Source organism: Suricata suricatta, chromosome 16, assembly GCF_006229205.1.
Source record: "Suricata suricatta isolate VVHF042 chromosome 16, meerkat_22Aug2017_6uvM2_HiC, whole genome shotgun sequence".
NCBI classification, from domain to species: Eukaryota; Metazoa; Chordata; class Mammalia; order Carnivora; family Herpestidae; genus Suricata; species Suricata suricatta.
In genome coordinates, this window is record NC_043715.1 from 11,714,716 (window position 1) to 11,738,667 (window position 23,952).

General features: G+C 48.4%; 1 protein-coding gene and 1 pseudogene across 1 annotated transcript in view; one reads left to right on the forward strand and one right to left on the reverse strand.

Annotated features, from left to right (window-relative positions):
* The window catches only part of FA2H (fatty acid 2-hydroxylase), a 52,241-nt gene that overhangs the window by 2,102 nt on the left and 26,187 nt on the right, over positions 1 to 23,952 (forward strand). The gene's annotated exons all lie outside the window — the stretch shown is intronic.
* LOC115281342 lies at positions 20,533 to 20,736 on the reverse strand (annotated as a pseudogene).

A 23,952-nucleotide genomic window follows, 5' to 3' on the forward strand; every position in this document is an offset into this window, starting at 1 on the left:
TGACCAAGGGGGGAGGGGGTTGAATTTGAGAGATTTCACTGGTGAAACACCAGGGTTTAGCATTCTGCAATGGAAACCCCACTGAAGCTTAGAACGTGGTGTTTGGTGTCAGGTCGTGCTGAAGGGGCAGAGGGTTAGCGATGGATATAACTGAGGCTGCGTGTAGGCAATGAGAGGCTGGGACCAGAAGACTAGAGATTTCGGACCTGTGATGGCTAAGGGGAGCCCTCCTGCGTTGTAACTGTGTTCTAGAAACAGGAGCCTTCGGGTGTGGCTTCTCTTGCCAGTACCCTAGTATCTCCCTGGCAGCTGCCCGAGGCGGCCCCCCCCCAACTCTGCTACCCACCTGTTGTGGGTATGCTTTTGCTTCGCTTTGCCTTACCTGACCCTCAGGGAGGACTTAGAGAAGACGAGACCAAATTTGCTTCCTAGGCCTGCACTCCCCTAGTACCCCAAGAATCCCAATGTGGCCATCTTGCAGGCATCCTTATATCTGAGCCCCAATCTGAGGATGTGGGAAAAACCCTAAAAAGCAGCATGTTTTTAGGCTCAGTGTAGTGGTTATCGTGTTCGCCTCACAAACCCATGGCTCAAACTTGACCAGGAGGCATACTTACCCAAAATGGCAGTGGCCTGTGGGCTTTGTCTATAGATTTCTATACTAGTTTAGTTTCTATACTAGTTTAGTATAATGTTGTCTTTAAAGTGAGAAACTTAAGGCCTCAATGGAGACATTTCTATTCTTTTTTCTTCACCTCCCTTCTCTCCTCCTGCTAGACCAGCGATGCTGACATCTGTCGAGCTCAGAGCCTCGCTCCAGTAATGTGAGGACCAGGAGGGGGGATGGGAAAGGAGAATGTCATGACCTAGCTGTTTGTTTGGAGTTCATTTCTCTTTTATTTATTTATTTTTTGAGAGACAGAGACAGCGCGAGCAGGGGAGGGTCAGAGAGAGAGGGCAATACAGAATCTGAAGCAGGCTCCAGGCTCTGAGCTAGCTGTCAGCACAGAACCCGATGCGGGGCCCAAACCCACAAACCGTGATACCATGACCTGAGACGAAGCCGGAAGTTTAACCAACTGAGCCACCCAGGCACCCCTGGTGTTCATTTCTGAACGATGCCCCTTGGAGGGGTCCTTGGAGGGGAGTGTCCTGGAGCTCTGCTGTGAGATCTCCAGGCGGAAGTCCTGCTCCCTTTACTTTCCCCCACTCCCCAATTTGCCACACATCCGTGTGTACTCTTACACACACGTTCACACTCACACAAAGGCATGCACACACACACACACACACACACACAAAACAAGTCAAACTTGTTTGAGCCCACGTACTATGGGGATAAAACAAAGTCTTGCTGTGGCTGTGGTCTTGGACTTGAGGAAGCCGAGCTGCTTGGGCAAGTGAGAGAGCTATGGCTGAGTAGAGAACGAGGGCCCTCTTCGCATCCTGGCCCCTTGGAGGCTGGTGGGGCCAAGCGCCTCACCCCAAGCTCAGGTGAGAGCAGCGTTCTTCCAACTGTAGCTCATGTTGTCAGTGGGCGGTGAGGTCCCTTTACTGCGCTGCAACCAGCATTTAAAAGGAATAAGTAGGAAAGGAAGGAACTCTTGAGTTCAAATCTCCTCCCAAGATCATAGACACTGTGTTTCCCAGACTTGTGTCATCGATGAATCACTGTCAAGTTTCTTTCTGAATTGGTATACCACTTGAACTATTATACATAATATTTATCTTTAAGTAGACTCACTTTTCATCTTGCCATTGACTCACCCTAGGCAGTAATACCAGTGAAAACACATGATTTGCATGCAATTTAAAATAGAGAGCTATTAAGATAGGAAATGTTTACCACTTGTATTCCCTAAAATCATCTTGGGTACATCAGTGGAGTAAGTATTATACTTTGGAAAACATCCAAAGCAGAACTTCTTTTTTTTTAATTAATTAATTTATTTTGAGAGGGTGAGAGAGAGCAGGGGAAGGGCAGAGAGAGAGGGAAAGAGAATCCCACACAAGCTCTGTACTGTCAGCTTAGCACCTGACTCAGGACTCAGTTTCACAAACCATGAGATCGTGACCTGAGCCAAAATTGGATGCTTAACATACTGAGCCACCCAGGCACCCCCAAAACAGAGCTTCTTAAACCTGGGGTTCTGTGGATCATTTTCTGGAACTGAAGAAAGAGATGAGTTTGTGTATAAAATATACATGATTGTGCATTTTTTTAGTGGGAGAGCTACAGCTTTTACAATAGTCCAACCAGGACCTCCCCTCCCTCTGAGCCTGCCTGGGCTAATAGCTGGGAAACGGCAGCTGGTACCTCCCATCTCACACCCACAGACCCCCGAGGTCCTACTGCAGGTGAACATCTGACCGAGCCTCTGGATAAAAAGTCCTCGAGAGAAGACCCTGGAGGAAGGCAAACCACAACTCCCCAGCCACTGCTGTCGGGTCACCACGATGTCTGAGTATCTCTGGGTGCCGAGTCCTAATCCCCCAGGGGCATCTCTGAGTGGCTGAGAAGTCCTCAGATTCTGCCATGCCTGTGGCAGCTGGCCGTTCGGAGCTCCAGGGCTTGAGTAACTCAGTGGGTAGGATATCTAAGTGCAGGAGGACCCAGAGTTCTCACCCCGCCAATGAAGCTGACCTTGCCGAGGTCACTGAGACCTTCGCCTCACTAAACCCGGTCACCGGGCTGCACCTTGCCTCACCTGGCCTGGCAGCAACTTTTGATGCTGTCACCGCTTTCCTTCCTTGGTACGCTTTCTTCACGTGGCTTCCTGATGCCACACCCCTTAGTTTTCTGCTAAACTATCATTTTCTACGGCTGTTGTAACAAGTTGCCATAAACTCAGTGACGTAAAGCAACACAAATGTGTTTCATCACAGTTCTAGAGTTCAAAAGTCAAAAATGAGTCAGTAGGGCAGACTTCCTTGTGAAGGTTCTAGGGAAGAATCCATTTTCTTACCTTTTCCAGGTTTTAGAAGCTGCGGGTATTCCTTGGCTCAGGGCCCCCTATCAGCAAGTGCGTTGTTCCAACCTTTGCTCTCATGTCTCTTCTTCTCTGACTCTTCTGCCTCCATAGTTCACTTCTAAGGACACTTCTGATTACACTAAGCCCACGAGGATCATCCAGGATAACCTTCCCATCTCAAAGCCCTAAATTGAATCACATCTGCAAAGTCCCTTTTGCCATGTAAGGTAACATATTCACAGGTTCCAGGTATTGAGACACAGACTGGTGACAAGGGGTTACTCTACCTGCCTCACCACCGGACCCCCCCAGTTATTACTTCTCAGTCTCTATTGCTTGTTTCTCTTGCTCCTCATTTCACAGACACATTCGGAAAGTTTAAATGGAATCATACAATGTGTGCTCTGCTAGATGGCTTCTCTCCTCACCACTAGGACTTAGCAGATTATCTGCTTTTTCCTTACTCTTAACAATAATGGTCTCCACTCAGCCCTAGAGAATCCATGGGCTCTAGAAGGGGGCAACGGGGAATCGCTGGGAGGACAGGGTGCATGGCTTGCACAGACCATGCCCTGGTCCTCAAGAACTTCCTCAGCTTCCCTCCAGAATGTCTCCCCAATACTCCCCTGCTTTGGCCAGAGCCCTGCTCTGCTCATTCTTATAGCCATCTCCCAGGCGGATCTCTTCCTGCCAGTACGTCCTGCATCCTACTCCCTGGGACCTTTTCTAAAGAGAACTTTGTCGTGTTACAGCAGCCTTCCCAAGCCTTCATGGGCTCCCCGTGGCCGCTCCCTTAAGTCCACGTCCAATGCTGCTGCTTCCACAGAACTCCCACACTGCCTGACCTGCGTCACAGCATTCATAATATTCTTCCTTATTTACTCTATTTTCACTATGTGTCTTATCTCCTCGACTAAACTATATAACCGCCCCCCCCCTTTGCCAAGACTGGAATCATTTGGCTCATCTGGGTTTCTCCAGGACACAGTAGCACACTGACGAATGCCAACAGGAACTAGTAAGTGTTTGAATAAATGAATGACTGAGCTGCTTGGAAAACTGAGGTGTGTGCATAATTGAAAAGGAAAGCAGCGCCTGGGTAGCTGAGTCGGTTGAGGGTCCAAATCTTGATTTGGGCTCAGGTCAGCATGATTGCACGGTTCATGGGATTGAACCCCACATTGGGCTCCATGCTGACAGCATGGAGCTTGCTTGGGATTCTCTCTCTCTGCCCCTCCACCACTTGTGCATGCTTGCTTGCTCTTTCTCTCTCTCTCTCTCTCTCTCTCTCAAAATAAATAAACTTAAAAAAAAAAGAAAAGGAAAGGAAAGTGGTAATATTAGCACACACAAGATACTTTAAGAATTACAAAGTTGAGTCTCTTTCCAGTTCCTCTTTGTTGGCTAAAAGACTTGGGATTTGATGGGAAGGATGGAGGGCTAGCGAGTGAGTCACTCATTTCTGCCTTTGCCCCCCGTTATTCTCAGACAGACAGAGGTGACAAAATGTCTTCCATACCAGGCTACTGCTGTTCACCCATGCCCATGAGCCCCCTTACAAGACATGAAGTGAACTATAGAAAATGCCAGTCAAGGGGCACCTGGGTGGCTCAGTCGGTTAAGCATCTGACTCTTCATTTCAGCTCAGGTCATGATCTCACAGTTTGTGTCCCACATGGGACTCTGTGCTGACAGTGCAGAGCCTGCTTAGGATTCTCTCTCTCTCTCTCTCTCTCTCTCTCTCTCTCTCTCTCTCTCTCTCTCTCTGTCTCTGCCCCTCCCCTGTTTGCTCTCTTTCTCTCTCTCTCAATAAATAAGTAAACTTAAAATAAATAAATAAATAAAATAAATAAATAAATAAATAAATAAGTAAACTTAAAAGAAAATGTCAGTCAAGAGCCTTGTTTGCTGTCCAGGCCGCCAGCAGCCCCGCGTGGCCGTGAGGCCTGCAGGACGTGCTCAGGCAGAACCCAGGTGGCCTGGATTTCCAGTTGCGTTTACTCTTTTCTGGGTCTTGTCACGCACATTTCTCTAGAACGTGTGTCTCGGAACAGTAGTTTCCAATCTTCTCTAATCACTGCTAATCTAGTTAGTTATTATGTCTAAACTTTTGTTGTGAAGTGTAGTTCTCCGAATACTTTGTTTTCTTGCCTTGATTGTATATTGGAAAGCATTTAAATAACAGTACCCGATAAGCAAATTTGGGGGCATTTAATGTACGTGACCTGCGATTCATATAGATATGCCATAAGGCCCTGTCACAGAAACACTAGTAGCCAGAAATTCCATTCATAAAGAACACGTGACTACAGACATAGACTAAACCATGCGATTTGCAGCAAGCTGGACTGATAATGACCTACATGGAGTAGTCTTAATTTCTCCTCTAAAGGGAACATAACTTAAAAGGAGTAGAGTTCTAGTTCTCTACCCTTTTCTGTGCCCAATAGAACCTTCTCCACATTGCTTAGCATTGCATGGTGCTCAGATTTTCCTACTGGAAAATGGAATCGGGTTTTTAGGGATCTCTAGTAATGGCTAGTTTCAGTTTTACAAGTTCCAGGTGTTATGGGTCCATAATAACCCACTTAGTTGCTAAGATCTAAACCTTAGTGTTATGTAATAATGAAAGGCTACGAAACGGGCATCATTTATCCATAAGAATGAAAGACAGACTTCACATCTTTAAGTCAATTCAAGGCGCCCACTGTGAGACTGGCTGCCATAGAGGAATATTAAGGAGCATCTATACGGGGCTGAATCAAGACTCTGTGTGATCCTGTACACCACTCCGCGCAGGCCAGAGAAAGGTCAACCTACCCTGGTTGCGTGGTTGCTTTCTCTTATCCCTGCAAGACCCATTGGCCTGTCAAGTGTAATGGCTTTTGCAGGTTGGAAAACAGGGTGCCTTAAAAAAATTCAGTTGTTCCTCAGACCCACATGGGAAAGTCCTTGAGTCCTAGGAAAGAAGGTCACTTGAAAAGCATCTACTTTAAAAAAATTTTTTTAATGTTTATTTTTGAGAGAGAGACAGCGTCCAAGCAGGGGAGGGGTAGAGAGAGAGGGGGACACAATTTGAAGCAGGCTCCAGGCTCTCAGAGGCCGATGCCAGCTCAGACCCACAAGCCGTGAGATCATGACCTGAGCCAAAGTCGGATGCTTAACTGACTGAGCCACCCAGCTGCCCCAAGATGAATCCACTTTAAATGAAGACCAAACTTTCATAGAAAACAGGGCAAGGGCTTAGAAGAGGGGAAGTGATTATCTTTTCAAACAAAATGTAGCAGATGCCTGACTGGCTCCGTCAGTAGAGAATGCAACTCTTGATCTTGGGGTCATGAGTTTGAGCCCCGTGTTGGGCATAGAGGTTACTTTTTTAAAAAGGAAAAATTTAAGAACAATTAAAAAATAAAAATGAAATTTAAAGCTGTTTTGGTTTATTTTAACCTGATGGCAAAATTGAGATTGCAGTCATATGCAGGTCCTTAAGTTGAGCAAATTATAAATCAAGTGGTGGTGGTTTTGTGCATTATGTGTGGTTTTTCTGACAAAACTGTATGAAAGTGACGATGGGACATTCCAAACTTCACATTGGCCATTCGCAGCATGGTCGTAAAGAGAGTCATTTTAGCAAGAGTATTTAGGTGCCAAGGATCTCTCTTGATCCTTAATAAACAGGCCGTTCACTCATTCTCTGTGGAAGAGCCTCGTCCTTTGTTGTTTGCCTGTGTTTCAGTGTTAAACAGCCCAACTTTGCCAAATCCTTATTTTGCAATAGAATTGTAAGTAAAACAGTTTTCTTCAGTTTCACCGACTTTATTAAATTCTTTGTATGTTGGCACTGATTTTCAATTTCACTTTGCAGTGAGCTTGCGTGTTGTTACACTGCATGTTGTCAGGTGATGGCAACCCCAGCCATCACTTTGCGTAGGTAGACGGTGGGGATTTGGGGAAGGCGCTGGTCAGTCTTTGAGCAGGAATCAAATTCATAAATGGTCAGTTGACTTGTGAATAGTTATACATTAAGGGGACTTTTGCAACTTGAATGTTCAGGGACTCAGATAAAGAACACTTGGAAAGTAGTGATCCCTGTAGGGCTAATAGTAACACATCCAAATGTATAGAGCGATTTACATTTTTCTAGATATTCCTCATTGATTTCTAGTTGAACCCTTAAGGTAGGTGGGGCAGACGTCCATTCTCCCGTTTCATAGATGAGAAACCTGTGGTTCTGAGAGATTGGGCAATGTGGCTGGTGTCAGGTACCCTGCGTTTCCACTGCACGTGCATTAGGGACACATCTTAGGCATGAGATTAAACCAAGGGGGATCTTTTTCTTATTGATTTATAATCACTTCTTACATATAAAGGATGTTAGCCCATTTTCCATCGTATATATTACTATTTTTCCTTCAGTTATTTGTTTTTTGATTTACCTAATGTTTTTTCTCTACTTAAACCTTAAAAATTTCCACATCATAAAACATATTTTATTATTCTTAGAAAGGACACCTCTACCTTATGATTTTAGACATAAAAGTATTTTTAGTATCTTGCTAATAATGTTAGGCTTAACATTTTTGCTATTGTTTGTATTTGCCTAAACTTATTATCTACCTGAAATTTTTTTGGTATCGGGAAAAAATAGAGGTTATTTTAGGTTTATATTTTTCCAAATGATCCACTGGTTATCCCAGGAGATTTATAGAATAATTGCTTTTCCCACTGGTTGGAAAAAATACCTTTATCACACATCACAAAAATACCTATATCACACAGATATACTTTGGTCCATTTGGGGGGTTTATTCTGAAGTGAATGAAGTCACTCATTTTTGGTTAGGTTTTGGCCATTAGAGGTTTTTTATCTCCTTGTTCCATTCCAGCCAGGATTTTGCTTTTACCTGCTCCACCAGAGAAAGCGAAGGGCAGGACAGCGGCTGAGCATCATTTCTGGGCTGTGTTGCTGGCCTTGGGGAGACAGACAGTCTGACTTTCAGGGGCTGGGGCTGCCTGGCATGCCCTGGACCCTGAGGTCGTGTGGCCAGAGCCTCAAGGGAGCAGCTCAAGGAAGCCCACGCAGGCCACAGGCCTCAGGCACCCATGCTGGAAGGGAGGGGGGCATCCAAAGTGGGTGTCCAAGCGGCCATGGAATGGTAGCAATTTCAGCGGGGAATGCAGGGGCGGGGGGTGGGGAAGGGGTGTAGTGAAAGCAGCCTTGCGGCCACTGGAGCTCTGCACACAGATGCGTCCTGTGTCCCTTCCCTGCAGCGTGTCCACAGCCTGTGGCTGGAGGCTGGAAGAGCAGGGAAGCAGCCATGTTTGCTAACAGGGAACCTGGTGTCTTTGTTGCAAAGCGCTGTAAATCTCACACTTCTCGTCCCTAGGGCCAAGGGAACTGGATACTTATTCCCCCACCTTCCTTCCTCAAAATCAAGTGAGAAGTTTATTAAAAATAGATTCTGGACTGATAACTGTCCTGCATCTTGACTTGGACATTGGCTTCAAGGAGGCATGTAACTGTCAAAACTTAGCGAACTAACTTAACTAACACTTAAGATCGGTAGTGTTTTACTATATGAGAATTAGACCCAATCTTTTTAAAGGGAGGTAAATAAATGTAACCCTTATTTAGTAACTCACAACTATAGATATGACCTCATAATGACAAGAGCTAGGTGTTGATATATACAAACCTTTAAAGATTGCTTCTAGAATAAGATGCTGTAGAATGTAAATGTAAACGGTAGGACTTTAGGTAGTGGGGATACAGGTGTTCACGTGAGATTCTTTCAGCTGGACTACAGTTTAAATTGTTCCAATAATAAAACATTGGAAAAAATACTAAGTAGTTACATTGCAGACATCACACAGAGATAAGTTCTTAAAGGATAAATGGAAAACTAAAAGAAAACCACAGCACATGCACGTGGAAGTGCAACAAAGCATTACATTTCTAGTAATATTGTATTACTTTCCTCTAGCAGCTGCAACAAAGTACCACAAACTAGGTGACTTAAAACCAGAGACATTCATCATCTCACAGTTCTAGAGACTGGAAGTCTGACGTCGAGGCACGGGCAGAGTTGGTTTTTCCCGGAGGCTCTGCAGGAGAACCCGTTCCCCATTCCTTTCCTGGCTTGTGGCGGGGCGGGCACCTCTTCTCTTGTAGCTTATTTCACTTCAGTCTCTGCCTCCACCCTCACACATTCGTCCTTCCCTGTATCTCTGCATCTGCATCTCCAAATTCCCCCTCTTCCCTTGAGGATACCAGTCATAATGGAGTCACAGCCCGCCTTAAGCCAGTAGGACCTTAAATTCACTGGGTTCCGTCTGCAAATACCCTCTTTGCCAATAAAGTCACATTCACAGGTTCTAGGTGAACATGAATTTGGTCTGGGTGGCGGGAGCAGGGGACACCATCCCACCCTGTGTAGATGTCATTGATCAACTCTACCACTCGAGCAGCCTAGATGGAAGTGAGTGTGGGGTGCGCTGGAGGACTGTGTTCGACTGCAGGAGAATGACTCTAGTGGCAACAGATTCAAAGATTGAAGACTTGTATGAAGAGTTTGATGTTTTATTTGAATGAAAAAAAAAACACGCATGTAAACTAAATCAAAGAATTACTTAGTATCCTAGAATGTATAATTGTATGAGTATATATATTATATATATTTTTTCTCCTGGGGGCACCCCCCAAATCTATAAAATTAGAATCTCTGGAGGCAAGACTCCAGAAATCTATGTTTTTTAACACTGTGTATGGCTCAGAAGCATTGTAAAGTTTGCAGCCCACTGCCCTAGAAGGCTAAGGGCAGAGGGAAATAGGGATGGAAAACTAGAAACATGCAAGTTTCTTAGTGAGCAGGACTCTTGGGACTCCTAAAGACTCTGCAGCCCCGGCACCTGGCATGGGGCGTGGCACGGAGCAGTTGTGCAGACAGGCCACCCTCTCACCCACCGTCCAGAAAGAGGAGGAGCCTGGAGTCTGCAGCCCAAGACCTGTGCCCTGGCTGTGTGACGCTGGAGGGGTTGTTCAGACTCTCCCAGCCTCAGTTCCCATAGTCCCTGCCTCCCTCTCAGATTTGTGTGGTGACAGTGAAATCACGTGAGATCTGTAAAACAGAATATGTAGATTAAACCAAAATAGATGATAATCCCTTTCAGTTCCAGCTTCTGCCAAGAAAAGGTAGATTTCTGTTAGGTGGCGAGAGATGGATGTTTTCTGAACCTGGGTTGCTATGTGTTCAGACCCTCTTGGGCAATGCCGCACACCCCCCCCCCACCCCCAGAGAAGCTGGAGAGTGGTGACATCCCAGTCACCCAGTGCGGTCCCTTCCCCCAGCTCGGGCTTGTTGGGTCTGTTCCGACCCGCTGCCCTCAGTCCATCCTCACCTGGACAAGTGAACTGGACCAGGGAACTAACTGTCAGGATGGACAGTCTCCAAAGATGAGGCTGGCAAAAGCCCCACGTGGCCGCAGGGACATGCAGGACTACCTTCCTCTGCCTGCCACTTCCTTCCTTATTCGGGTGCAAACATAGTAGATATCTCCTCATGCTCAGACTGGGCTCCGTGCTGGGGATCAAAAGACAACGGATCGCTGCCCTTATGGGGCATACCTGCCAGTGGAGGGGAGGAGACAGATAGGACACTTATAGGTGGTGATAAGAGCTACAACAGAATATCACATATTATATAGACTGTTATAGTCTATGTGTGTATACATGTACATGTGTGTATATACTGTATACAATATAATATATATATTATATGACAGAATAGATAATGTATTTTAGAACAGGGGCTGTGACAGAGTAACAGCTGCAGCTTCTGACAGGTGTAGTCTGGGAAGTCTTCTCTGAAGAGCCGATATCTGATGGATACAAAGGAGTTATACAAAGGATATAAAGGATATAAAGGAGAACCGGATAAAAAAAGCAAAAAATCTAGGCAGTGGGAACAGCAAGTGTAAACGTCCTGGGGTATGATAGGACTTGGTGGCATCAGAAATCCAAAAGGAGGCTCTTATGCTGCTAGAGCACTGCAGGTGAAGAAGGGTGTGGGGTGAGGTGGAGTGGGGAGGGGAGGGGAGCAGGAGCCCTACTTCTGTAGAGTTCATGGTCATCGTTAGGGAGGTTAGATTTTATTTTCAGAATAGGCTGGAGGATTTTAAGTGGGAAGACTGACACAGTTGGTCTGTATTTTACTAGATTATTACAGCTGCCGTGTGGAGGGAAGAGTGAAGGGAGACAAGAGTGGGAGCAGGAAGAACGCTAAGACATCTCTGTTGTCCAGATGACAGGGGGAGGTTGCCTGGACTGCGTGCCCATTGAGACAGAAGGAAGTGGCTCGGAGTTGGAATTGACTTGGAGGCAGAACCGCTATAACTTGCTGATGGACCAAATGCCGGGAGTGAGGGAAGGAAGTGAGGATGGTGCCGAGGTGACTTGAACAGCTGGTGCTTTGAAATATGGAAACAATGAATGCTTGGGTGGAAGCCCAGATTTGGGTGGGGGTCATCAAAGTCCACTGGGGCCACATTGGGTCTGAAACGCCGAGGAAACGGAAACACTCAGGTAGAGATTTTAAATAGTAGCTGAATACATAAGTCCTGAGCTATGCCATTCAATATGGTAGCCACTTGCCACAGGTGGCTATTTAATTTAAAATTAATTAAAATAAAATTAAAATTCAGTACTTCAGTTACATGAGCCACATTTCAAGTGCTCAGTCGATATACAAGACTAGTAGCTACCATATCGGACAGCACAGATCCAGAACATTTCCATCATTGCAGAAAGTTCTATGGGACAGCCCTGGTCTGGAGCTGTGGCCCAGAGTTGAAAGGTATTTCTCTCTAGGATAATGGTATCCTGATCTGGGCTCCTGTCCAGGAAGCTGGTATCGCTGGGTTGTTCACAAATAGCTCCTTCTTGCCCTTGACCGCACCAGGTTGTGTATTAAGTCATGTCCCTGAGCGGTAGCTGTGTCAGGGAGGCGCTGACCACCCCGAAGGGCAGTTTGTCCTGGGGTTGCTCAAGGACATCAGCCCTTAAAGCACCTTATAGTGATGGGTATAAACAGGACCTACAGTGAGCATGAAACATGGAGGACAGGCTGAGGCTCACCAGGAGACCCCAGTTCCGGGACTCACTGCAGCAATTTTGTTAACTTAAGAGACGTCCAGTGAGTTTGGAATTAGGTTAAATGAGAGGAGAAAAGAAGACACAGGCTCAGAATGCAACAGTGTTCTAGAACTAACATCCTCAACTGTAAGTGGGAGGAGATTCCACCTCGGGGGCACGTGAGAGGGAGTAGTTTGAATCAGCATCTTGGAATCGTTAAAAGTAGTAGGTATAAGGCAGGTTGGTTTTTGTTGTTATTGCTTTGTTTTGCTTACAAAGTTCAGTGCCTTCTATTTTTAGCAATATAATCATATGCCATTTTGTAACCAATGATGGGAATAGCAGTGAATTATCTCAAACTAGCAGATCATAAAAGGAAAGTTTTAGGAACATTATTTCTGGGATAGTGATATATGAGGTAATTTGTAAACAATGGTGCTGTGTCTCCTTTTAAAAACAGCAAAACATTAAGGGGACCTGGGTGGCTCAGGTCATGAGTTCACGGTTTGTGGGATCGAATCCCACATCAAGCTCTGTGCTGACAGCTCAGAGTCTGGAGCCTGCTTCCAATTCTGTTTCCCTCTCTCTCTCTGCCCCTCCCCTATTTGTGCCCTCTTTCTCAAAAATAAATAAAAACATTCTTTTAAAAAACAGTAAAACATAGGTGCACCTGGGTGGCTCAGTCAGTAGAGCATTCGACGCAATTTCAGCTCAGTCTTGATCTCACGTTTGAGTTCAAGCCCCACATTGGGCTTTGCACTGGGTGTGAAGCCTCCTTAAAAAAAAAAAAAAAAAAAAAAGCAGAGGGGCACCTGGGTGGTTCAGTCAGTTAAGCCTCCGACTTCAGCTCAGGTCACATCTCACGTTCGTGGGTTCGAGCCCCGTGTCAGGCTCTGTGCTGACAGCTCGGTCAGAGCCTGGAGCCTGCTTCCGGTTCTGTGTCTCCTTCTCTCTCTGCCCCTCCCCCTCTCATGCTCTGTCTCTCTCTGTACCAAAAATAAATAAAACATTAAAAAAATTTAAAAAAACAGCAGATAATATAGTATTTTGAGGATACTCCTTACAGAGTAGAGCATTGCATGATAAATCTGAAATCTATTTTAACATAGCAGTAGGGCCAAGTGAGGAGATAATATATGTTACATGTTTTAAATGTATTTTCCTCGTGCAGAGCAAATTCTGTAAGCCTGCCTGAGGTCTAAGTCTGGAGAGCTACGGTCTAGAAATGTCCTGTCAAGTCCTGCAGGACACTGCTCATTGGGGTTGAAAGTCGGGTGCTGTAGCGCCAGGAGGGACTCTGTAAGGCAGGACTGAGGAGGTGAGCCTCAGAGATCTCCCCCTGTCCGCCCTGACCAAGCCCCGCTCCTACCCTGCAACCTCGGGCTCCCAGCTGCCTCAAACCTCAGAGTCAGGCTTCCATTGGAAAAAGAAGAAAAAAAGTGTCCATTTGACTCTTGGTGCGTTTCTGGGTTGGGCCCTAATCTGAGGTTAGAGGTGGAGAGGAAAGACTCCCCGTGGATGCACATGGTCCACAGCAGGCAGGGCCTAGTAGAGAATCGAGTTAACCTGAAAACTTGGAGGTGTATTCTGGAGAGAGCTGGGTAGCTGTTTAGTGTTTTTAATCCACTGCTTCCCTTTTCTGATGTCCTGGATTGCCCGCCTACACTGGCTTCTGCTCGTGGTGACAAGGCGGGTCGCCACATCCTCCATGGGCAGTCAGGTCATGAGGAGAAGCAATACCAGGTCCACGCTGAACTGATGTCAAGGCCCCCGAGGCTGGGATGGCCTTGTCCGTGCCCCCACATCTCCTGAGCAGGACAAGTTGGTCACACCCCAGGCATACATGTGCCGCTCGCTCTCTCTTTTCCTTTCTTTGTCCTGTCATGAATCCAGGGACAGTGGCCAGTAGAGTTTATCACCTTGCAGCCATTGTGGGTGGGCAAGAAGTGGGGGTGGTTGGGGGATTCTTGTCACTTATATTATTATTGTTTTATGGTTTTGCACAGAAAGGCTTTAGATTTTTTAATTTTTTAAATTAAAAAAATTTTTAATGTTTTTATTTCTTTTTGAGAGAGAGAGAGACAGCATGAGCAGGGGAGGGTCAGAGAGAGAGGGAGATACAGAATCCAAAGACAGGCTCTAGGCTCTGAGCTGTCAGCACAGAGCCCAACGTGGGGTTTGAATCCACCAACCATGAGATCATGACCTGAGCCGAATCAGATGCTTAAGCGACTAAGTCACCCAGGCACCCCAATGTTTTTTAATATTTTTAGTGTTTACTTATTTTTGAGAGACAGAGACAGAGCATGAACAGAGGAAGGGGAGAGAGAGAGAGGGAGACACAGAATCCAAAGCAGGCTCCAGGCTCTGAGCTATCAGCACAAAGCCCAATGTGGGTCTCAAACTCACAAGCTGTGTGATCATGACCCGAGCTCAAGTAGGACACTTAACCGACTAAGTCACCCAGGCGCCCCAGAAAGGCTTTATTTTAAATGCTTTAAGGATAGAATAGGCCCCCTGACCTGGCTACCCCTGGCTTCTGATTTGGACCTAGTCTGGCAGAGGACAGCTCATTAGAAATGAAAGCAAGCAGACCCTTTCTTTTAGCCCCAAATGTCTGGCTACTGAAAGCAACCAATGGTCTCCTAGAGGACTTGGGTGGGCTTGTTACCACTGAAGGCTTCCCTCCAAGGGAGACTCTTGGTGCAGCTGTGGTTCTGGCTCGGCCGCCCCCCACCTCTGTCCTGCTCCCTTCTACCTGCCCAGGACCGTATCGAGTCCAGTGTGGACTAGAGCCCCCGCCTTCCTTTGGGCCCCTAGAGGCTAGGGGCAGCTGGACACAGAGCCTGGGCACTATCTCGTTTTAGAGAAAGGGTTTTCAGGCCAAACCCGGGCTGCAGGATAAAAGGCCATCTGTCCATCCCTGGGTGCCCGGCCCCAGCTTTCCTGAACAACATTCCTTTATGCCACCCCCCCTCCTCCCGCGCCCCCCCCCCCCCAGCACACTGCTTCCTTTCACTGCCTCGGGGTCGGCTTGTCTGTTTACCGTGCAGATCGCAGGCTTTCTGTTGTTCTTCTCTTTTCTCTCCGCCTCATGCACCCTCCAGGCAAGCCCTCCCTGGGGACACAGCAGGGTCTGGGGGGCTAAGGCAGAGTCCCTGCAGGGGGGCTCGGGAGCCTCCTGGTGAGCCTTCCCAGAGGAGGCGGGGGCAGTGTGTGAGGAACCTTCGTGGGACCGCACTGGACGTGGGTTCCTGTCTGGCTGTCCCAGCAGCCGTTTGAGATTCCTGGAAGCAGGGACTTGGTCCCTCTGTGCCTTTGTTTCCCCCATCTGTGGAACCCCTCCTGCCTGTCTCTCAGGGAGAATTGTGTCAATACCAATGAGATGCTGGCCACACACGTGGGGTGGGAATGACGCTCACCATGGAGTGGCCCGTCTGTCCCAGAGCCACAGGCCCCAGTGGAGGGGGAAGGGGACAATGTTGGCCAAGGTTTCCACTAAAGAAGGAGGCAGTTTGCCCAACACCTGCCCCCTCCCCAGTTCGGCCTGCCTCTTCCCTGTGGGGAAAACCGAGGACTGACTTCTCAGGCCCTGAGGAAAGGGGACAAGGCCTGCCCTGGCTGCCAGGCAGGGAACAGTGGGCGAGGAAGTGGAGGGGGGGGGCGACCGGCTCCCCCACCGAGGGCTCTCTGCGCCAGCTGCTGGGGCAGGTCTGTCGCGAAGGCTGGGCTGGGCACAAGACCCTAGTGTTTGCCGCCTCCTCAGCAGGGGACGTGGGGCAGGCTCTCTCCACACGTCCAGGGATGCCTCTTCCCCGGTTGTGTTCTGGTTGAATTCCTTCTCCTTCCGGGGCCTTGTCTTGGTCCCAGGGGAACCTGGGTCAGGCCTTGTGTTAGTTTACTAGGGTTGTGAGGTCCCACCAACTGGGTGGCTTAGGCAACAGAGATTTGTTGTCTCGAGGTTCTGGAGGCTGGAAGTTCTAGATCAAGGTATCAGTAGTGGGGCTAGTTCCCTCTGCGAGCTGGGACGGAGTGTGGGTTCTGGGCCTCTCCCTGCTTCTGGGGGATTGCCGGCCATCTTTGGAGGTTCTTGGCTGGTAGATGCTTCACCTCCATCTCTGCCGTCCTCTTCACTTGCTGTCCTCCTTGCACCTCAGATTCACCTCTTTATAGGGACACAGACCTTACAGGATCAGGGCCCACCCTAGGACCTCATTTTAACTAATCACATCTACAATGCCCCTACCTCCAAGTAAGGTCACGTTTTGAGATACTGGGGCTTAGCCCTTCAATATATGAATTTGGGGTTGGGGGGGATAGTTCAACCCATGACAGACCTCTGTGCTGGGAAGTGAGGCCCCAAGGTCACCTCCTTGGTGCCTGGCCTGTGTCTCCACCGTGATCCCTTCACACCATCCCAGATTTTGTCTCCCTTCCAGTCACATAAGGGGAAAGAGACAGTCAGTCCTGTCTGCTAGCCTGGAGAGGGGAGGAGGCCGAGCGTCACCCTGCAGTGCCAGAGCCCCCCACCCACTCAGGGCCCTGATACAGCTGGCCCTGTAGGCCTGCACCGTGTGGGTGCAGACGCCCTGTTCTGGGCCTTGCTCGGGAGAGCAAACCCCTTGCGCTTGCCTGTCCGCGCACGCGTGCTTCTCGGGGGCTGTGCCATGAGGCTGACGGTCGGACGCAGCTCACCCAGCGCTTCAGCCCAACAGACCAGGGGCTGCGTTTGCACTCAGACAGGTTGGTTTAGCCCACATCCTTTGTCTGTTGGTTTTAAACGTAAAATAAATCTTAAAATCTGGAAATTTCACACAAAAATCTAAGTTGTCCAACTTTTCTTAGAAATGGGGAGGTTTGTAACACTTTCTGTGCCTGACCTGGACCTGAGTCAGGGCTACCCCCCCTTTAATGGGGCGCACCCCCTCTGGTTCACTGCCTCTCTGTTCAAGACCAAGTGACTATGATCATTGATTTCTGCTCCTGTTGCATTTCCTTTTTTAATTTCATCTCTAGCAAAAGGGTGCCTCATGGTTTTGTTTTTGTTGGTTGGTTGGTTTCTTGGTACCTCATGTTTTATTTTTAATTTTTTAATGTTTTATTTATTTTTGAGAGAGAGAGAGACATCATGAGCAGCAGAGGGTCAGAGAGAGAGGGAGACACAGAATCTGAAGCAAGCTCCAGGCTCTGAGCTGTCAGCACAGAGCCTGACGCGAGGCTTGAACCCACAAACCATGAGATTGTGACCTGATCCGAAGTCAGACACTTAACCAACAGAGCCACCCAGGCACCCCATTACCTCATGTTTTAAAAATGAGAGTGAGCATTTTCCCCTGTGGAGGTGAAGAATATTCCTACATTATTATGCAAACAAAATGAGTCTGTAATATGAACCATGCTCTGCCCACTTCACCCACTGGTGTCACCTGCCCAGCCTCTAAGGACAGGCAGGAACTTGGGATCCCCTATCAGGATAAGAAATTTCTTGTTCTGAGAGAAGGATCTCCAGGTCACATAGCAAACCGGTAATGGATCCTGGTCTGGAACCATGTCCCTTAGTCTAGAGGTGAATCTGCAGCCTCTAGAACTAAAGGCTGGCCCCAGATTGCTCCTCCTGTCCCCGGCTGCCCCCCAGGGCTGCCTCCCTGAGAGACAGGGGTGTTGAGGGCACTGGCTGGAACCTTGGGGAACGGGCAGGAGTGACTCCTGGGTTCTCTATGTGTCTGGGTCTGAGGTTACTGAATTCAGTGTGAGAGAGGATGGAGCCAGAGCAAGGGGCAGTGGATCCACAGGACTCTGTCCATGAGAGGAAGTTGTGGCCTGGACATAAAGCCTCTTGACCAGCCAGAACTGGCATTGCCCCGGGAGAAGCTAGGGCTGGCACTACTCTCCCACTGGCTTCTCTCTTTGGAGCTTCGAACGGTGGCTGGAGGATCCGAGGAGACGGAAATGTCCTCCTTGCTGCCCCTGCCATATTTCCCAACACGTTCAGTATTTCTCACCTCAGAATGGGTGGCGCCTGCCTACCCTGTCTCCTTGGCAGAGCACATTGGCCATTCTTGAGCGCTTTGACCTTTTCTTTCTAAGTACACACAGGCTGTGGAAGGCACTGGGGAGCTCTCTACCTTCCCCGCCCACAATTTGGTGGACTCTCCTGGCCTCAACAGGCCATGATCTATTCATTAATGTATCATCCCACCAGCATGAATACTGACCCTGTGCCAGCTACGGGGACCTAGCAGTGAGCAAGACAGCAGATCTCTGCCCTCATGGAGCTCATGCTGTAACTTGGGAGGCCGTCACTGGGAAATGCAGAAGGAGAGCGAGATGCCCTCAGCCCCGGCACCTCCCTGCGCCAGTCATCAGGCTCGTCCCAACAGCCGTGGGCCCGATCACTAAAGTGCTTCTAGTGTATCTCCTGCCGCCCTGCACAGGGTAGAAAGGATGCCAGGACGAGGAGGTGGGTCTTCCGCTCCGTTCTTGCTGCCCCACATCCGTCCGTGTCCTTCAGGGAGACCCGCTAAGGAAGCTGTCACCTTGCACAGGTGGGCTGCACACCCCGTGTCAGGCTACGCTCGTCCGCGCTTGTGCTGACCATTCTCACGAGAGCCAATGAGCGCCTGCCTACAGAATTCTCACCTCCTTTTTGCTGAAACACTAAAGCTTGTTCAACCCAAAGGAGAATGGTTTCCAAATGCTGGAAAAGAACGCACGTGGTCTTCACTTTCTGACGCGCTTTGGTTTTTCAAGATCTCTCTGGCTTGCTTCCAGGATCAGGAGAGTCTTTTAAATAATGCATCGTGGAAGTTTACAAGAAACCTTTTAAAAAAATACTTTAAAGCTTGAGCTTGTACCCTAGTTCCCAGGAATGACCTTTACACACTTCTGATTCATGGATGGTGTTTGCCTGTGGAATTCAAGGGTGAGCCCGGCTCAACTATAAAATAAACACCAGGTCATGGAAGGCTGGAAAATGTGGCCCAGATCAGTGCATGCGGGGCAGCGGCTCCCAGGAGGACCCATTCTTGGAACCGCTGTGCCCGGGGTTTGGATGGGAGCAGCCTCCAGAGTGGGGATGAAAGCCCTTTTTTAGGAAGGTCTTTGTTCTGTTTGTGGGGGTGAAGGTGTTTAGGCCTTTGGAAGTCTCCCAGGTAGACTTGAAAAAAAATAGTCAATGAAAGACACACTAGAGGACACTTCCTGGTCCCTGAGTGTATCTGCTCCTGGCGGTACCAATGTGCTGCAAGCCCTGACTCTCCTTGAAGTCTCCTCCCCGAGCAGAGGTGTGTACAGTCTTGTGATTGATTAATAGCCTGGGCTTCTGCCAGGGAGGGGTGTGGTCCCGAGGCTGCCACCCAGAGAGCACCTTGCTTATACATGGTCAGTCTGGAACTTATTTGCCAAGAGCATATCGCCCATGACATTGCTACCTGGTGGCTCCAGGACTCTCCAGTGGAGATTAAGCTGGGGCCCCATAAGGAGGGAGGAGATGGACAGGAAGAAGCGGTGCCCACTCCCTTTCCCGCCTCCCTCGTTCCCTCATGCTCCATGGGCAGCACACTCCTCAGGCCGCCTTCGCACTGCCCTGACCCAGGGTTCAAGGGCCCGTCTTCTTTTTAATTTTATTATTATTATTGTTGTTGTTGTTGTTTTGTTTTACTTTAGAGAGAGTACAAGCCAGGGAGAGGCGCAGAGAGAGAGAGAGAATCTTAAGCGGGCTCTAAGTTCAGCCCGGAGGCCTATGCAAAGCCGATCCCATGACGCTGGGATCAAGACCTGAACTGAAGTCAAGAGGGCACTCAGCCGACTGAGCCCCCCAGGCGCCCCTCGAGGGAACCCAGCCACTGCGTGCTGGCCACGCAAGCTGGCCCACGGCCTGGCTCTCTCCCACCTCCCTCTTTTCACCTGGAATAGTTCCAGTTGGATGAAAAAAAAAACCAGAAACATAAAAGTTCTGTTTCCGTGTTAAGCCAACACCCGTCTGTGAAACTGGGTTTTTACTAATTTTTAAGAAAACCTTGGAAGTGGAACAACTGGACATTGGCGGCACTTCCCATCGCACGGAGATCAGAGAGCCCCACACCAGCCACTTGGAATCAGGGAAATAATTATGCACAGTTAGTGCTCACAAAACACAATTTTAGGTTGTAATTTTTCTGCCTTAATAAATATTTATAAATGGGACCCTGTAAAAAAAAAAAAAAGTTAATGTAAAGTTGCCAAATGCCTTTCCTTAGGAAGTACTGTCTTTTATTCTGAAAGTATATGTTCCCTACCTGTTTGGTGTTGAAATTTTCTTTCATTTATGAAATGCTGTTGATGGTACTAAAAAATTGTTTTAATGTTTATTTTTGAGAGAGAGAGAGAGAATGCAAGGGGCATACAGAGAGGGAACAGAGGATCCAAAGCAGGCTCTGCACTGACAGAACCCAATGCTGGGCTCAAACTCATGAACTGTGACATCATGACCTGAGCCAAAGTCAGATGCTTAACCGACTGAGTCACCCCGGCGCCTCTAAAAAATAGTGTTATTTGGCAAAATAAAATAGTAGCACTCCTGTATAAGTCTGATGCACTTTTAAACTGATAAGAACAGATACTACACTTGATCTTAGCCAAAAGGCCGAGAAGTGATGTCTGATACACTTTTAATTCTGCTTATCCCGTGTACTTGGCCAAAAGGCGCCAAGAATACATGGTCCAGATTATTGCGATTTTGACCCTTATATCTGGGCACTGCCCTATGCAGGGTGGCATTTTAAGAGAGTGTGCTCAGTGTCCTCAGCCACTTGTCTGTTCTAAGAAGGTTTATTTTACATTTCCAGGGAGCCTCAGGACCTTATCCCCAGAAGCCACGCCTCCCAACAGCCACGCCCCCCACGCTGCTTGAGCCTCAGGGAACGCTGGCTGTTTTGCAAAGAACGTCGAAACATGGTCCACTCAAGAAATAATGAGTGGAGCACCTAAGGTTTTCAGGAGCCCATTCTAGGCACCCTAAGAAAGGGGAAACGTATCCTGCCCTATTGGAATCTCTAGCTCCATTGCACACACGATATAGTTGCCCAAGCATACCTTGCCCTAGCAAGAGGCAGGAAATTATAAATACCGACTGAGGCAGGGGGTCACACGGAAAGTATGACAGATGAGGGCCGCCTCCTGGGTGGCTCAGTCACTTAAGCGTCTGACTCATGCTTTCAGCTCAGGTTGTGATCTCATGATTTGTGGGATGGAGCCCTGGGTTGGGCTCTGCACTGACAGCGTGGAACCAGCCTGAAAGTCTTTGTCTCCTTCTCTCTTTGTGCTCCCCCACTCCCTTGCTCTTTCTCTCTCTCTCTCAAAAGTAAATAAATATTAAAAAAAAAAATAGGGGCGCCTGGGTGGCTCAGTCGGTTAAGCCTCCAGCTTCGGCTCAGGTCAGATTTCACGTTCGTGGGTTTGAGCCCCGCGTCGGGCTCTGTGCTGACAGCTAGGTCAGAGCCTGGAGCCTGTTTCAGATTCTGTGTCTCCTTCTCTCTCTGCCCCTCCCCCTCTATGCTCTGTCTCTCTGTATCAAAAATAAATTAAAACATTAAAAAAAATTTTTTTAAATAAAAAAATAAAACTTGGCAGATGAAGAGATCATGCAATTGTTCATACACTTGTTTTGAAGATTAAAGGGCTGGGCACATAGTAAGCATTTGTGAATATTAATCTTTGTCATCAGCCTGGAAGGATGACATTTAAGAAGGGAAATGCTGGCTCAAGGGGAAAACTAGAGTTAAATGCAAGGGCTTAACAGCAGAGGAGTTTGGAAATACAGGGGAAAGATTTTAAATACAGGGACGTCAACCGTAAGTTGATTTACAGGGGGTAGTAGTATGTTCACTTTTAGGAAGTGGTGTCAGAGGGGACAGCAGGGCGTTGGGGTCAGACCGTGATGTGGGCAGGTGGGAACATTCTCCTGAGGCAAGGAGAGGGGCTGGGGTCAGAGAAAAAGAGATGGAGAGGCTTCTGGGCTGATGCTGTGGCACATCAGGGATGCTCGCCCGTGCGTGGATGGATGAATGGCCGGAAGCAGTGGCTGTGCATGAGAGCCGCGTGGGAGGAAGGGTGTGAGGGCAGAGGCAGAGGCCACGGTGCTGCCGCGCGGAGACCATCGGCCCTGAGAGGAAGCTTGTAGAGAGCCCACGCTTCTGTCCCCGGAAACTCTCCCTTGTGGGGCTCATTTTCAGGCTTTCTCTGTTTTCTGCTGCCTGCTGCTCCCTCCTTCATCGCTGTTCTGGGCGTCCCAACCCGAATCCCACATTTTTGGGGGCCCTCCAGTAAAGAGGCATGCAGGCCCAAATCACCTCCTGGGCCACACCGGCTCTCCACACGATGCCAGCAGCAGGCATCCGTACAAAAGGCTTCAGGGGGCCGGAAGCGAAGTGAATCCAAGCGCAGGAGGGCAGCCCCCAAGGGCCAGTGGGACTCCGTTTCTCTGATGTTCCACACCAGGGAGGCATGAGCCCTGCTGGCTTCTGTACTGCCCTCATCACATCTACCTTAAAGGAGGAACAGTGGGCCAGTCCTCATGCTTAGAGACCCTGCTATGTGCTAGGAAGGTCTTGAGGAAAAGCAGACAACAGAGGGGCAGGGCGTGGTCTGTCCTCAAAGAGGTGTGAGCCCTGCAAGTGACAAGGAAAAAGTACCAGAGGGAAAGATCCAGGAGTGGTCCCTGAAAAGTCGGAGGCAGCCAGATGGGCAGAAGGAAGACTTTGCAAGGACTGGAACTCTCAGAAAACAGTCCAGACTTGAGTGAGCAGAAACACGGGTTGGACAGATGAGCGCTCTGTGCCCAAGGCCGTGAGGCGATGACCCCTTCTTCTGCTTCCGGTGGTTGTTCCGGTGGATTTGTGTCTGCCCTGCAGGGTTGTCTGAAAAATGTAGCACAAAAGCACTAAATGATAATACATATGCTAACCCCTTTCCTGTTTGGGATGGGCGTGCAGGGCCCCAAGAGGAGCCTTTTGTGGAGAGAGACAGATGGAGTTGCAGTGAGTGGGGTGGGAGTGCAGAGAAGAATCAGATTACCCAACTTAAGAAAGGATTTGGGGTGCCCAGGAGAAAATAACATTCCGGGAGGGAGGGAGAATCAACAGCTCGGTGACTGGAGGTGCTCCGGGGTACTTCGAGGGAAGAATGGAACTAGAAGGGACAAGTTTATTATGTGACATTTATATTGGATATTTAGGGAGTTTCATTGTATGATATGCTATAAAATCCACTCTTCTTTGTCCTTAAGAGGTCATTCAAGATCCTTTTTCATTATTTTTTTAAATGTTTATTTATTTTTAAGGGAGAGAGCAAGCCAGGGAGGGGCAGGGAGAGACAGAGACAGAGGATATGAAGCGAGCTCTGCACGGTCAGCACAGAGTTAGATGTGGGGCTCGAACTCATGAACTGTGAGATCGTGACCCGAGCCGAAATCAAGAGTCAGATGCTTACCTGACTGAGCCACCCAGGCACCCCTTGAATTCTTTAAAAAAGGATCTCAGGAGCCCCTGAGTGGCTCAGTCAGTTAAGTGTCTGACTTCGGCTCAGGTCATGATCTCATGGTTCGTGGGTTTGAGCCCTGCCCCCCCCCCCAACCTTGGCCTTTGGGCTCTGTGCTGACAGTGCAGTGCACGATTAGGATTCTCTTTTTCTTCCTCTCTCTCTGCCCCACCCCTGCTCTCTCTCTCTAAATAAATAAATGTTTAAAACGTTGAAGGAAGGAAGAGAGAAAGAGGAAAAGGGAGGGAGGGAGGAAGGAAGGAGGGAGGGAGGAACTCAGGTATCAGCAAGGTGACCCAGGACCACAGAAGCCCTCTTTTACTTGGGTTAATATGCG